Source organism: Choloepus didactylus, chromosome 7 (genome assembly GCF_015220235.1).
Source record: "Choloepus didactylus isolate mChoDid1 chromosome 7, mChoDid1.pri, whole genome shotgun sequence".
In the NCBI taxonomy this organism is placed as follows: domain Eukaryota; kingdom Metazoa; phylum Chordata; class Mammalia; order Pilosa; family Megalonychidae; genus Choloepus; species Choloepus didactylus.
This window is the reverse complement of record NC_051313.1, coordinates 42,643,444-42,658,336: the sequence shown is the minus strand read 5'-3', so window position 1 is coordinate 42,658,336 and position 14,893 is coordinate 42,643,444.

Genomic DNA, 14,893 nt, shown 5'->3' with positions numbered 1-14,893 from the left:
ACACCAGGAAACATGAAGATATGGCCCATTCAAAGGAACAGACTAACACCTCAACTGAGATTCAAGAGTTGAAACAACTAATTAAAGATGTTCAAATAAATACGCTAAATCAAATCAATGAGTTGAAAGAAAATGTGACAAAAGAGATAAGGATATAGAGAAGACACTGGTTGACCATAAGGAAGAATTTCTAAGCTTGAAAAAACAAATGGCAAAACTTAGGGGAATGAAAGTCACAATAGAGAACCTAAGATGGTGGCTAGGTGAGACAGGGCAAAAAAAAAAACACCTCCATGAAAAATACTAGATAAAAACCAGAAAGTGACCCAGAACACCACTGCCAGCAATGCACCAGCCAGACAAGGTCTGCTAAATCCACAGGAAATGCGCATTTGCTGAAACCAGGAGCCTGCATTCTGAAATGAGTGAGTGAGTCAGCTGAAAGTCCCACAGCTGTGCTGCAGTGTGGGGAAACAGTGGGCTGGCATTTGGAAATGGACCAGATCTTTAAAAAAAGGCCCAGGAGTGGCTGCAGATATGATGAGGAGAGCTGCACAGTGAAGCACAGTGGGAGCAGGCTGGGCTAACGCCTTGGTGTCTGACATGGAGGATACCCCTTCCCACACCTGCTGCTGATTGTCTTGAGACCAGAGGAGCAGAGGGGAGCCAAAAGGAGAAAAAAACTGCATTCCTTGCAGCCATCTCCCCAGCAGGCAGGGGACGCTCCTGCCCGGGGCCAGACCCACAGCCCAGAGCTGCTCCAAGAAACGCCATGTGATGGGGAATCTTTGCCGCAGCATACACACAAGCCACAATATTGGCCGTGGACAGTGGCCTTTAATACACCCACAGCTGATTGTCCGGGAGTTGGGAGGGCAGAGCTGTGCAAAAAGGGGGAAGTTAACACTTCCCATTCAACCATCTTTGAAGCAGGCTGGAAGCGGCCCTGCATGGCCCAGTGACCCAGGGCTTACCTGGTGGGCCAGCACACACTAATGACATGGCATGGCCCTCCCTCAGCAGAGGTCCTGGAAGAGCACAGCTGGGAAGGGGGAACTGCTCGGAAATCCCAGGGAACCTATGCCAATACCAAGGACTTGTGGGTCAGCAGCAGAGAACAGTCTTAAATCTCCAGGAACACCTGGGAGATTTGATTATTAAAGCTGCCCTGCCTGCCTAACCACCCAGACACTTGCCCCACATTCAGGGTGGACAGCACCAGCAACACATCCAAACTTGGTGCACCAATTGGACCCCACAAGAATCAGACCCCCACACACCACAAAGACAAAGTGGGGGGGAACTAACTTGAGGGGAATAGCTGACTCACAGACGCCATCTGCTTGTTAGTTACAGAAAGTGTACGTCACCAAGCTGCAATTCTGATAAATTAAAGATCAAGTAAAGCAAATGCCAAGAGGCCAAAAACAACAGAAAATCTTAAAACATATGATAAAACCAGACGATATGGAGAACCCAAACCAAAACACCCAAATCAAAAGATCAGAAGAAACACAGTACTTGGCACAATTAATCAAAGAATTACAGACAGGCAACAAGAACATGGCTCAGGATATAAAGGACATGAAGAAGAGCATGGCACAGGATATAAAAGACATAAAGAAGACCCTAGAAGAGCATAAAGAAGAAATTGCAAGAGTAAATAAAAAAATAGAAGATCTTATGGAAATTAAAGAAACTGTAGGCCAAATTAAAAAGACTCTGGATACTCATAAGTCAAGATTAGAGGAAGCTGAACAACAACTCAGCCTCCTCAAGGACCAAAGAACAGAATATGAAAGAACAAAAGAAAGAATGGAGAAAAAAATCAAAAAAATCAAAATGGATCTCAGGGATACGATAGATAAAATAAAACATCCAAATTTAAGACTAATTGGTGTCCCAGAAGGGGAAGAAAAGTGTAAAGGTCTAGAAAGAGTATTCCAAGAAATTGTTGGGGAAAACTTCCCAAACCTTTTACACAACATAAATACACAAAGCATAAATGCCCAGCAAACTCCAAATAGAATAAATCCAAATAAACCCACTCTGAGACATATTCTGATCAGACTCTCAAATACTGAAGAGAAGGAGCAAATTCTGAAAGCAGCAAGAGAAAAGCAATTCACCACATACAAAGGAAACAACATAAGACTAAGTTGTGACTACTCAGCGGCCACCATGGAGGTAAGAAGACACTGGCATGACATATTTAAAACTCTGAGAGAGAAAAATTTCCAACCAAGAATACTTTATCCAGCAAAACTCTCCTCCAAATTTGAGGAAGAGCTTAAATTTTTCACAGAAGAACAAATGCTGAGAGATTTTGCTAATAAAAGACCTGCCCTACTTCAGATACTAAAGGGAGCCCTACCAACAGAGAAACAAAGAAAGGAGAGAGAGAGAGAAAATTTTAACAGACATATATAGAATATTACATCCCAGGTCACCAGCACACACATTCTTCTCTAGGATCATGGATCTTTCTCCATAATGGACCATATGCTGGGGCATAAAAACAAGCCTAAATAAATTAAAAAAAAAATGAATTTGTTCAAAGCACATTCTCTGACCACAATAGAATACAAATAGAAGTCAATAACCATCAGAGACTTGGAGAATTCACAAACACCTGGAGGATAAAAATGAGGGGAAGATAAAAAACATTCCTGGATAATCAAAAGCTGAGGGACTTCATCACCAGTAATCAGTCCTATAAGAAATGCTAAAGGGAGTTGAGCAGGCTGAAAGGAAGGGAACTAAACAATTGACTGAAACTACATGAAGAAATAAAGATTTCCAGTAAAGATCACATGGTAAATATAAATACCAATACTACTGTATTTTTTATTTATAACTCCACTATTTACTTCCTACAGGATCTAAAATACATAAACTGTAATGATATATCAGTGGTTTTGGACTCAATGTAAAATATGTAATTTTTGACAAGAACTACATAAAGGTGGGAGAATAATGGAGTATGGGAACATAGTTTATGTATCATGTTGAAATTAAGTTGGTATCAAAGAAAAACAAGATTGTTATAGATTTAAGATGTTAAATTTAAGCCCCATGGTAAACACAAAGAAAGTATCAGAGAATATGATCATAGAGATGAAAAGTAGAGTAGGGGTTCTGAGAAGTGGGGGAAGGGGCAATGGGGAGTTAAGAAATGAGTGTAGGGTTTCTGTTTGGAGTGAAGAGAAACTTCTAGAAATGGATGGTGAGAAGGTGATAGCATTGCACCATTCTAAATGTGATTAATACCACTAACGGAATGCTAGGGAGGGGGTGGAATGGGAAGATTTAGTCTATATATATGTTTCTACAATTAAAAAAAAAAGTCTAAATAAATGACAATTAAATGCCAAGGATGATCCTGGATGGGATCTGAGGATGGAGGAGAGGAGGCTCAAAGGGACACAGATGGGACACACACACACACACACAAAAAGGAAATATAGAATGTAAGCTTTGTGTCAATGTTGAATTTCTTGAAATTCTTAGCTGCGTTTAATGAGATTGCATGAAAGAATGTTCTTGTCCATGGGAAAGATATATGTGAATTATATTGTTTGTTCAAAAATATGTGCAGCTTGCTCACATATGTTCAGAGGACAGAGCAATAGATGATGGATGATAGATAGGGAGGGAGGGAGGAAGGGAGAGAGGGAGGGAAAGAAAGAAATGGTGGTTTGACAGGATGTTAAAGGGGGTGGATTGGGGTATGGGGAGGGAGGTCGGGGTATGATGGAGTTCTATGTATGGGGTTTGTACTGTTTTTGCAACTCTTCCTGTAAGATTGAATTTATTTCAAAATAAAATCTATTAAATTAAAAAAAAAAGAAAGTCACAATAGAATAGAAGAAAAACACAATGGAAACATACAATAGCAGACTTGGACAGGCAGAGGAAAGGATTAGGGAACCAGAGGACAGGACATCTGAACTCCTACACACAAAAGAGCAGATAGGGAAAGAATGGAAAAATGTGAGCAGGGTCTCAAGCAACTGAATGACAACATAAAGCACATGAATATAAATGTTATAGGTGTCCCAGAAGGAGAAGAGATGAGAAAAGGGGCAGAAAGAATAACAGAGGAAATAATCAATGAAAATTTCCCAACTCTTATGAAAGACATAAAATTACAGGTCCAAGAAGCACAGCAAATCCCAAACAGAATTGATCCAAATAGACCTACTCCAAGACACTTACTAATCAGGATTGCCTAATGTCCAAGACAATGAGAGAACTCTGAAAGCAGCAACAGAAAAGCAATTCATCACATACAAGGGAAGTGCAATAGGACTACTTGTGGATTTCTCAGTAGGAACCATGGAGGGGAGAAGGCAATGGTATATTTCAAGATGCTAAAAGAGAAAAACTGCCAACCAAGAATCCTATATCCAGCAAAATTGTCCTTCAAAAATGAGAGAGAGTTTAAAATATTTACAGATAAACAGACACTGAGAGTGTTCATGAACAGGAGACCTCCTCTATGGGAAATACAAAAGGGAGTGCTACAGACAGATAGGAAAAGACAGGCAAGAGCAGTTTGGAGATGAGTGTAGAAATGAAGATACCAGGAGATAGAAGGAGGGTAGAGATGAGGCATTTGATGCTGAAGGGGTACAGAATGTTCAACACAATTGATTGTATAATCCAGAAATGGATCAGACAATACTAGCACAATATTGTAAGTACACTGAACAAAGATGACTGTGAGTACGGTTGAAAGAGGAAGATAGGTGAATGTGGAACATCAGAAGGAAAGATAGAAGATAAAGTCTGGGATTGCATAACTTATTGAAACCTAGAGTGGTCAATGATTGTGATTAAATGTATAAATGCAAAAATGTTTTTACCTGAGGGAGAACAAATGAATGTCAACTTTGCAAGATATTGAAAATGGGATGGTAATGGGGAAAAATACAACCAATGAAAACTGGAGTCTGTAGTTAACAGTAATATTGTAATATCCTTTCATTAATTGTAACAAAGTCTACCAAATCTAAATGTCTATAAGAGGGGGATATAAGGGAGGGGTATGGGATTCTTGGCATTGGTATCATTGTCTGACATTTTTTATTGTATTTTATTTTATATAATTTTATTTTTTCTTTTTTTTTTTTTTTAGTTGTCTATTCCTTTTCTTTTTTCTCCTTTTCCTTTTTCTTTGTGGAAGAAATGGAAATGTCCTCATGTAGATTGTGGTGTTGAATGCATAACTATGTGATTATACTGGGAACCATTGATTGTTTACTTAGGAAGGAATGTATGGTGGGTGAATAATACTGTTTAAAAAATCAACAGAGGGATACAACTGCTGGAAAATGTACCTAACCACTGTTGGTGGGGAAGTTGAACAGCACAGCCCATCTGAACGGCAGTGTGGTGGTTCCACAGGAAGCCAAGTATGGGGTTTCCGTATGGTTCTGCAATCCTGTTATTGGTATATACTTGGGAGAATTGAGAACAGGGACACAAATGTACATTTGCACAGTGGGGTTTATGGTGACAGTATTCATGATTAACAACTGATGGAGGTGGTCAAAGGATACATCAACTGATGAACAGAATGGTGAACTGTGGTGTATACACACAATGGAATATTGAGCTGCTACAAGAAGGAATGAAGTTGTGAGGTACGCAACTAGGTAAATGAACATTGAGGACAGTATGTTGAGTGAAATAAACAGAAATGAAAAGACAAACATTATAATGCCTCACTAATATGAACTAACCATAATATACAAACAATTTGAAAACATGGGTTATCAGAGGAAGACTTATTGTAAATGTTCCTAGATTGTAAGCTCTTGCAACAGTCACATCTATTCCTGAATTGTAATGGCTATTTCTAAATTCTGAGTTGCTGGGCTCTTTCTGTATAACCTCATCAGTCCCTGGAACTTTGAGTATCTGTGTGATACCTGAAACTCAGAGCCAGAGTTCAGCAGCTATTCATGTCAACATTACCCCATAAAGTAAATGTTAAAGAGGCTATAAAAAGATCAGACTTTAATTAGAGATATGAATTAAATGGACTTGGTTAGGACTAAGGTAAATCAGACTAAAGGGTAAAGGATGATATACTTCAACTTCTGTGTGTGACCAAAGGAAGAAATCTTTATTCAGTGCAAAATTTATATTTTTTGTGACTCACTATATAATTTAACTTGTATGGTAAGTTCTCTCAAACAACATAATTACATGGAACTTTGAATAGGTAGTGAAATCTGGGTTGGTTTTTACAGGTTAGTGTGAAGCCCCAAAACATCCCAGAGTAATTTGGGCAGAGAATAAAAATGTATTTGCAAAGTCCCCCTTAGGAATTAGGGGAAAATATGGAAATATTAAACTTCCCCACCTGGGGAATTACTGATATTCTCACAAGCACTAAAAAAAGGGGGACTACCAACTTAGAAGGCTGAGCCCTTGACCTTGGGTCTTGCTGTTATGAAGCTTGTTACTGCAAAGGACAGGCTAGGCCTACTTATAATTGTGCCTAAGAGTCACCCCCAGAGAACCTCTTTTGTTGCTCAGATGTGGCCTCTCTCTCTAAGCCAACTTTTCAGGTAAACTCACTGCCCTCTCCCCCTACACTGGCCATGACTCACAGGGGTGTAAATCTCCCTGGCAACATGGGACATGACTCCTGGGGATGAACCTGGACCCAACACTGTGGGATTGAGAAAGCCTTCTGGACCAAAATGGGGAAGAGAAATGAAACAAAACAAAGTTTCAGTGACTGAGAATTTCAAATGCATTTGAGAGGACATTCTGGAGGTTATTCTTATGCATTCTATAGATACCCCTTTTTAGTTTTTAGTGTAATGGAATAGCTAGAAGGAAATATCTGAAGCTGTTGAACTGCAACTTAGTAGCCTTGATTCTTGAAGACAATTTTATAACTATATAGTTTACATGATGTGACCATGTGATTGTGAAAACCTTGTGACTCACACTCTCTTTATTCAGCATATGGATGGATGAGTAGAAAACTGGGGACAAAAAGTAAATGAATAATAGAGAGGAATAGGGGGATGGGATGATTTGGGTGTTTTTTTTACTTTAATTTTTATTCTTATTTTTTGGGGGGTAATGAAAATGTTCAAACAGTGATTGTGATGATGAATGCACAACTATACAATGGTACTGTGAACAATTGGCTGTATACTTTGGATGACTGTATGGTGTGTGAATATATCTCAATAACATTGAGTTTTTAAAAAAAGAAGAACAGACGCTTCTCTGATGCTATGTATTATTCTCCTTTGGGGTGATCCACTGCTATCTGTGATTTATCACAAGCCCTTCTCTTCCTGCCTTGAATACATACATGATGGTTGGAGGTGCAGCAGCTATTCTGAGACCATGCATAATAGGCTAAGATATTTGCAGAAACATCTGCCCTGTCATCATCAAGCCACTAAAGCAACGCCAGCAGCTGCTCAACCCCACATTATTTTCTCATATGAGAAAAATAAAATCCTATTTGTCTAATACCCTGGAATTGGCACTTCTGATATTTTTAGCTGAACATAACCCTTACTGTCAACAGCCCCCAGATTGTGCTGGGGATCAGAATATTTCAGGGTGGGAGAAATGTCCTCTTTGGTTCATCTGACCAGAATCATGCAGCAAAAACTTAACTCAAACAATGAAGATGGTTGGGGTTTCAGGTGTCCATAACCAAACAAATCAAATTTCTTATATCTGATAATCCAGAAAAGATTGACCCAAGCTTATTCTTATTTTCCACTAAGTTCTCAATTAAATTATTTTTTTCCCTGAGCCCAATTTTAAAACACTCCTTTGAATTCCAAATGACAAGACACTAGGGAACATTATTGCCTGTGATGTTTCCTGTCATAGAAATCATAGATATGATCCTCTCATAGGGATTGACATATGTGAATTCTGATTCTGCATGGTTCAAAGTCACTGCGAATTTCATCAAGTTACAACTTCTGTAAATACCTTGGTTCTTCCTCTTAATGATGGGTGAAATGATGTCTATACCTCATACAGATACAAGAGAAATAATTTACATGAAGATATACTTTGCAAAGGATGATATGCTAATTCCTGACTTAAAGAATGGTATCAGTGGTCATAGGGTGAAGGAAACTTCCCAATGAAGCACTGGGCTGGCAGAACCTTAATCCACTCATCAATCTGAGCTTCACTCAAAATGAAACAAGACCTTGTAGGCCTTCTGATTTGATGCAACATGAAAGTCACCTCTATGTATTTGTGTAGGACCAGGGCCAGGCCCCTTCCTAAATAGCCTGTAACAAACCTGCTTTAGCCAAGGACAAAGGTTAAGAAAGTAAACAACCTCCCCAGTGGAAGAAGAAAGTAACCACAGAAGTAAAAATGGCATTGATTATATCTTAGTCTTAAACACTTATTTTAGTAAAACATCAGGTTTTAGGCCCCTTTAATGATTATACTAGAGACCTGATGTCCTCATACTATATGGAATCTCTTTGTTCCAAAATCATGCATTACTACTCTTGTACTCCCGCCATTCCTGGTGGAGGGCTAAGTGACCTCAACGGCTGCCCTGGAGAACTTCTCCTATGTCTACTGTGCCTGGCATGTTTTTCAGTCTCACAGCTACACCAGTCCATGCTCTGCACAAACTCAGTCTGGGCCCAAACAAGTATACTGTTTGAATAAAGAAAATTTATTCAAGCCTTTAGATCTGACTTCTGGTCTTCAGGTTCTGCAAGAGAAAGAGGAGCAAGTTAAATAACACAATGAGGAAGCAGGCAGCCAAATCCAGAATGTGGAACAATCCTCAGGATACCTGGCCTGGTTTCTGAAATAAGTAATGCCCTGTAGAAACAGGGTAGGGAGGAGAGACTATAGTAGATTTTCAGAGCTTTCAAAAAGATTTAAGAGCCATGATAACCAAAAAAAAAAAAAAAAAAAAGATTTTGTTTGGATTCCGATTTGAACAAACTGACTGACTATTTAAAAAAGAAAAAAAAAGTCCTTTTTTTAGACAATCAGGGAAATTTTAATATGGATTGGAATTATTTAATATTATAGAATTATTTTTATTTTCAGTTGGTGTAAGATTACCATTGTGCTTATGTTTGTAATTTTTTGAGATACATAATGAAGTATTTAGGGTTGAAATATCATTTGATGTCTGATGTCTGGGATATACTTTAAAATACGTTAGCAAAACCCTTAGCAAAAACAAGAAGCCAAAATTTGATGGTTGTTGGAGCTGCATGATGGAGTCTTAGAAATTATTATACTTAAATTTGTGTATGGTAGGAAATTTTCACAATGAAAGTTATAAAAAAAGAAAAGTGTGACCAGCTATACAACATGACATATTATTAAGATTTGATATTTTCCCTTAAATACAAGTTTGTGTTCATTTTACTTCTTTTAATTAAAAAAAAATTATTAGAGAAGCTGTAAGTTTACAGAAAAAAATTATACACAGTTTCCATATACCCCCCTCACATAGTTTTCCCTATATTAGCATTTTGCATTGATGCTATACCTTTGTTAAAACTGATGAAATGATATTAATCATATTTTTTTATTAAATTCAGTTTTATTGAAATACATTCGCACACCATACAATCATCCATGGTATACAATCCACCGTCCACAGTATGATAACATAGTTATGCGTTCATCACCACAATCTATCTCTGAACATTTTCCTTACATCAGAAAGAACCAGAACAAGAATAAAAAATAAAAGTGAAAAAAGAACACCCAAATCATCCCCCCATCCCACCCCATTTGTCCTTTAGTTTTTATCCCCGTTTTTCTACTCATCCATACACTAGATAAAGGGGGTGTGATCCACAAGGTCTTCACAATCACATGTCACCCCTTGTAATCCACATTATTATATAATTGTCTTCAGGAGTCCAGACTGCTGGGTTGGAGTTTGGTAGTTTCAGGTATTTACTTCTAGCTATTCCAATACATTAAAACCTAAGAGGTGTTATCTATATAGTGCATAAGAATGTCCACCAGAGTGACCTCTCGACTACATTTGAAATCTCTCAGCCACTGAAACTATTTTGTCTCATTTTGCATCCCCCTTTTGGTCAAGAAGATACTCTCAGTCCCACGATGCTGGGTCCACATTCATCCCCGGGAGTCATATTCTGCATTGCCAGGGAGATTTACACCCCTGGGAGTCAGGTCCCACATAGGGGGGAGGGCAGCGAGTTCACCTGCAGAGATGGCTCAATTAGAGAGAGAACGGGCCACATCTGAGCAACAAAGAGGTACTCAGGGGGAGACTCTTAGGCACAACTACATGCACGTTTAGCCTCTCCTTTGCGGTAACGAGCTTCATAAGGGCAAGTCCCATGATCGAGGGCTCAGCACATCAAACTGCCAGTCCCAATGTTTGTGACAACATCAACACCAGTTCAGGTGAGGATGTCCAACACATCCGCACGTTCCCCCAGATCCTCGGGGCTGGGGAGGGGGAGGCTGTAAATATATTTTTTATTATCTGCCCAAATTACTCTGGGATGTGTCACTATTTCACTCCGGCCTATACTAACCAACAGTATCTCACTTCCTATTCAAAGTTCCATGCAATTGTGGTATTTGAACAAATCGACTGTAGAGTTGTACCATTTAGAAAATTTAGATCCTGTACCAAATAGATATCTCTTCCCTTGGTGTCACACAGAAGTTGAACTTTTAAAACACAATCAGTTTCAACCTTTACCCTTTGGCTTGGCTTGCCCTGGTCTTAACCAGACCTGCTTCATTCATATCACTAATTGAAGTCTGGGGTCTTTTTCAGGTTTTTTTTTTTTTTTTTTTTTTTTTGACAGTGGCTGTATGCACTAATACTGACATTCATATCTGCCGAGCTCTAGCTCTGAGTTTCAGGTGTCTCAGAGATATGCATTGTTCCAGAGACCAATCAGGTTATACGCTAGGGGATCAGCATCTCAAAGTTTAGAGACAGGCATTACAATTCAGGGATAGAGTTAACTGCTGTAAGAGCTTACAATCTAGGGACTATTACAATTATTATGTCCATGTTAGGCTATGTTCTAAGATTCAGTTCTGAGTTTACACATTGTAGTTAGTCCATATTGGTGAGGCATCATCCCTCTCACCATGTTTTCTCCAACACTTTTACTCCTATATATATATTTTCCTACAATTTTATAGAGTTATATTCACATACCATACATTTATCCACAGTGTACAATCAGTTGTTCATGGTATCATCATAAAGTTGTACAATTATCACAAGCAGCACTTGAACATATTGATTACTACAAGAAAAATTGTGTTTTTTTTAGCAATAAGAAAAAAATGATAAAAAGAAAAATAACATGTCATACAATACAATATACTAGTAAGGACAGCAAATAACACCACTACCAAGAATCCCATATTCCTCCCCATATCCCCCTCATATACATTTAGCATTGGCATATTGCCTTTGTTACATTTAATGGAGGTATATTACAATGTTACTGTTGACCATAGACTCGATATTAATCATATTTTAAAGTGTTAACTCTGGGAGTAGTCCCTGAGCTATCGTTTCTTGAGTTTGTATCCAGCTGGTATTATAATGACTATTTCCTTGGGTGCCAGGAGCTAACAAAATCAAACAAACCAATGCAATGAACCTCTTTCACTGCCTTTGCAAATTGCCTTTCTTTGACAGTGCTCCCCTTCAGAGTTCAGCCCTCCTATCAAGAAGGTCAGTCCAAGGTGAATACAAAATGCAAGCTTCTGTCTTTTCTGAGCCCTTGACTTATCCTGGGCTTGGGCTTGCTAGCGGAATTAGGTGTTCCCCTGTTTACAAAAATTTGAATGCACCTTCCATTCCCTATGAAACAGACCTTCTCCCTCTTAGGGAATGCTATTATAGGTCTTAAAGCAGGCTGTTGCCCCAGGCTGTTTGACTTAATGGTATCTTACACTGCTTTAGCTGTTCCAAGCTGCTTTCACCCAGAAGGAAAATTCTTGGGGGAAGGAGGGGAGCAGGAGGGGGAGGCAAGCTCCAGAGGATTTTCCTGGGTCAGCAATTCCCAGCCGGAACAAGGCTGGCTCCACACTGAGCTGGAAAGCCACTGAGGAAGGGGCCAGCAAGGTTGCCAGGAGCTTCTGTGGCTTTTTGAACCTGCACTTTCTTGATTAAGCACTTGCCCAGTTAATGCAGCCTTTTAATTGCTTCCCATAGTTTTGAGGAAGGGTACTATCTCCAAGGCTGTTCTGCCCCTTTTGCCCAAGTCAGGCTGTAACAATAACTGACCTGAGAGGTGGCCTCCAGCAATCCGAAACAACTGATCAAATGCAGTGAGCAGCAATCAGACTGCACACCCCTGAATCTTGAGGAACTAGGTTTTTATATCCCACCCTGGAAACAGCAAGCTGCACCAGAAGCTGAGGGTGGTCGCAGGATTTACGATTCATCAGCCGGAACTCCCTCTGTTGACTTGGTGTGAGAAACAAGCAAAAAGGAATAAATGCTCACCCAATTGTGGAGAAGGAAAGAATTTATTCATGATCTTGCAAGAATGGATGCACAGTCAGAAATGTGGCAGGCACGCACACAAAAGAACATGGCAATAGTTATACCCTACCCCTAATACTCAGGTCCCTCCCATTTCCCCATTGGCTGGGTACTCCAGAGGTTACAGCCTATCCGAGAGAGCTAACTAGCCCGCCTTTGAGCTCACGGAGAGTTCCCGCCTTTGATTATACCCCATATTCCCTTACATTCCAGTAGCCCGGTTATTTTTCCCATATAAGGAGCATGGCGTGCTCTCTTTCCTTCCCTTTACCACAGAGCCAGTTTAAGCCAGTTCTGCCACCGAGACTCCATTTTCCCTATTCCATGTTGCCTTTATGTGAAAGCTAAACTTTACCTTTTCTTACACTTGGTATGACGCATCTCAAGGCTAAGTCATTGTTTAGGTAAGATTTGAGCCAAAGCTCTCATTGGTAGAATGATGATTCCATAAGGGAGGCAAGTGGGAAACTCTCCTAAGGAAGCATAGATACTAACACTAGCAAAACTCTGGGGGACATGGTACTATCTACTCTCACCAAGCATGAAGCAGCCTCATTAATATCCTGCACCCTGGATCTTTGACAAATAAGGTGCTACAACTATTTCATCAATCTATTAAGAGAGAATACTTATTCTCTATCTAGGACACCAAACTGATCCTCCTGACCTACTCACCTCAAAGGAGATTTCAGAACAACTGGGCTCTATGCATACCCCCATCCCCAAGTTCAGCACCTACCTTGGAGAGCACAAGCACAGAATATGGGTTTTCATTCCAAGTATATGCTCAAACACACCCGCCGAGAGCATCCTTATCACAATCCTCGGCAAGGGTTGCTCTCAGATGCCAAGGAGAGCCTGTGTTTTCATCGTATGCCAGAAATATCAGCCTAGAACCACCCTGATCCTTGGTCTGGTTTATAAGTCCAAACTGTGAATCTCAGAGGACAGTCAACAACAAATATTTACTGAGAACGGAACCACAGCAAGTCCCAGGCTCAGTGCCATGGGCAACACTAATGTAACACAGTCCTCAAGCTGCAGGCACTTACAACTGGCGGGAAGAAGAAAGATATATACAAGTGACGTCTTATGAGGCAATCACGATACAAGAGGAAAGTTAAAGGGAAAGTTAGTTATGATAAGAGAAGACTTCAAAGCAGGAAATAACAAGGAAGGACATGGAAGAGTGGTATTTGAGGATTACCTTAAAGGATGGGTAAACTTCCAATAATTGGTTGGGGGTGGGCTGGTTACTAAGAAAATTAAAATGCTTAATGAATGTCATGGAAGCAGAAGAGACAGGGTGTGTGAAAGAAGTGCCTGCAGAATGTTAACACACACAGGAGAGCATGGAAGACAGGGTGGAGAGATGGAGAGGGGGCCACGCAGAGGCACATCGGGATAGTGGAGTAGAGAAAGGCTTTAAAAGGTGCTCAAGGACACAAATGCCACCCTTGGCACTTCCTTGATTAACCTGAAGTGCTCACTCTGGGTAAACAGTGACTTGCTCATCAGCAAGATCTTATCTTTGATGTCAGAAAGCAGAGGCTTTCCAAATGGTAGTTTGCCCTTCACTGTTTTGCTTTAGTGCCTGAAATAACACCATCCCTTGGTTGCAAATCTGGTGCCCCAGATGTCTCCTATTAAAATTCAATAACAAATAAATAACCAGAGAGGAATGGAGCTTGCATTCTAAGTCCTTATCCCCTTGATAGGTTGGATTTATTTGTGGTTGTTGCCATAATTACCATTACCTAGCAAGGGCTGAGAGATAAAAATGAGTGGGAGGCAGTGATCTGTTTAGAGGAGAAAGAAAGATTCTGGGACAGACATGGAACCGACCAACAGAAACTTCCACCTGTCCTCTGTAATTGAAGAATCTCCAACCCCCACTGGGGAGAAAGAAGGGAATTCAGACGTCCTTGCCTGACCCCTGCCACTGGCCAGGCCACAGGGATGGAGATGCATTCTTGACCTAAGGGCCCAAAAGGACAGTCTCTCTGAGTCTCACTCTTCCCAGCTCTCTCCAATTGAATTTCTTCTGCTAGGCGTCCTCTTCCAACTTTCCTCTTCCTTATGCATCGCTTCCCACCCCCTACGTCCTGTCTTCACCCCCTCCCCCTCCCGTTTTCTGGCGTCTGGTCTTGCCAATCCCGCAAGACTTATATTTTTAAACTTTCATTTTCTTCCACCAGGGGTCGGCTTTGTTTCTTTTTTCCGAGGCTAATGCGGCTTTCACACGAGAGATATCTTAGTCCCTAAACAGACTTCTTTGCCGAGTGTAGTGGTCAGGCCTCAGCGAGACGCGCCGGGGAGCTGCTCGAGTTGGCCTTAGCCCTC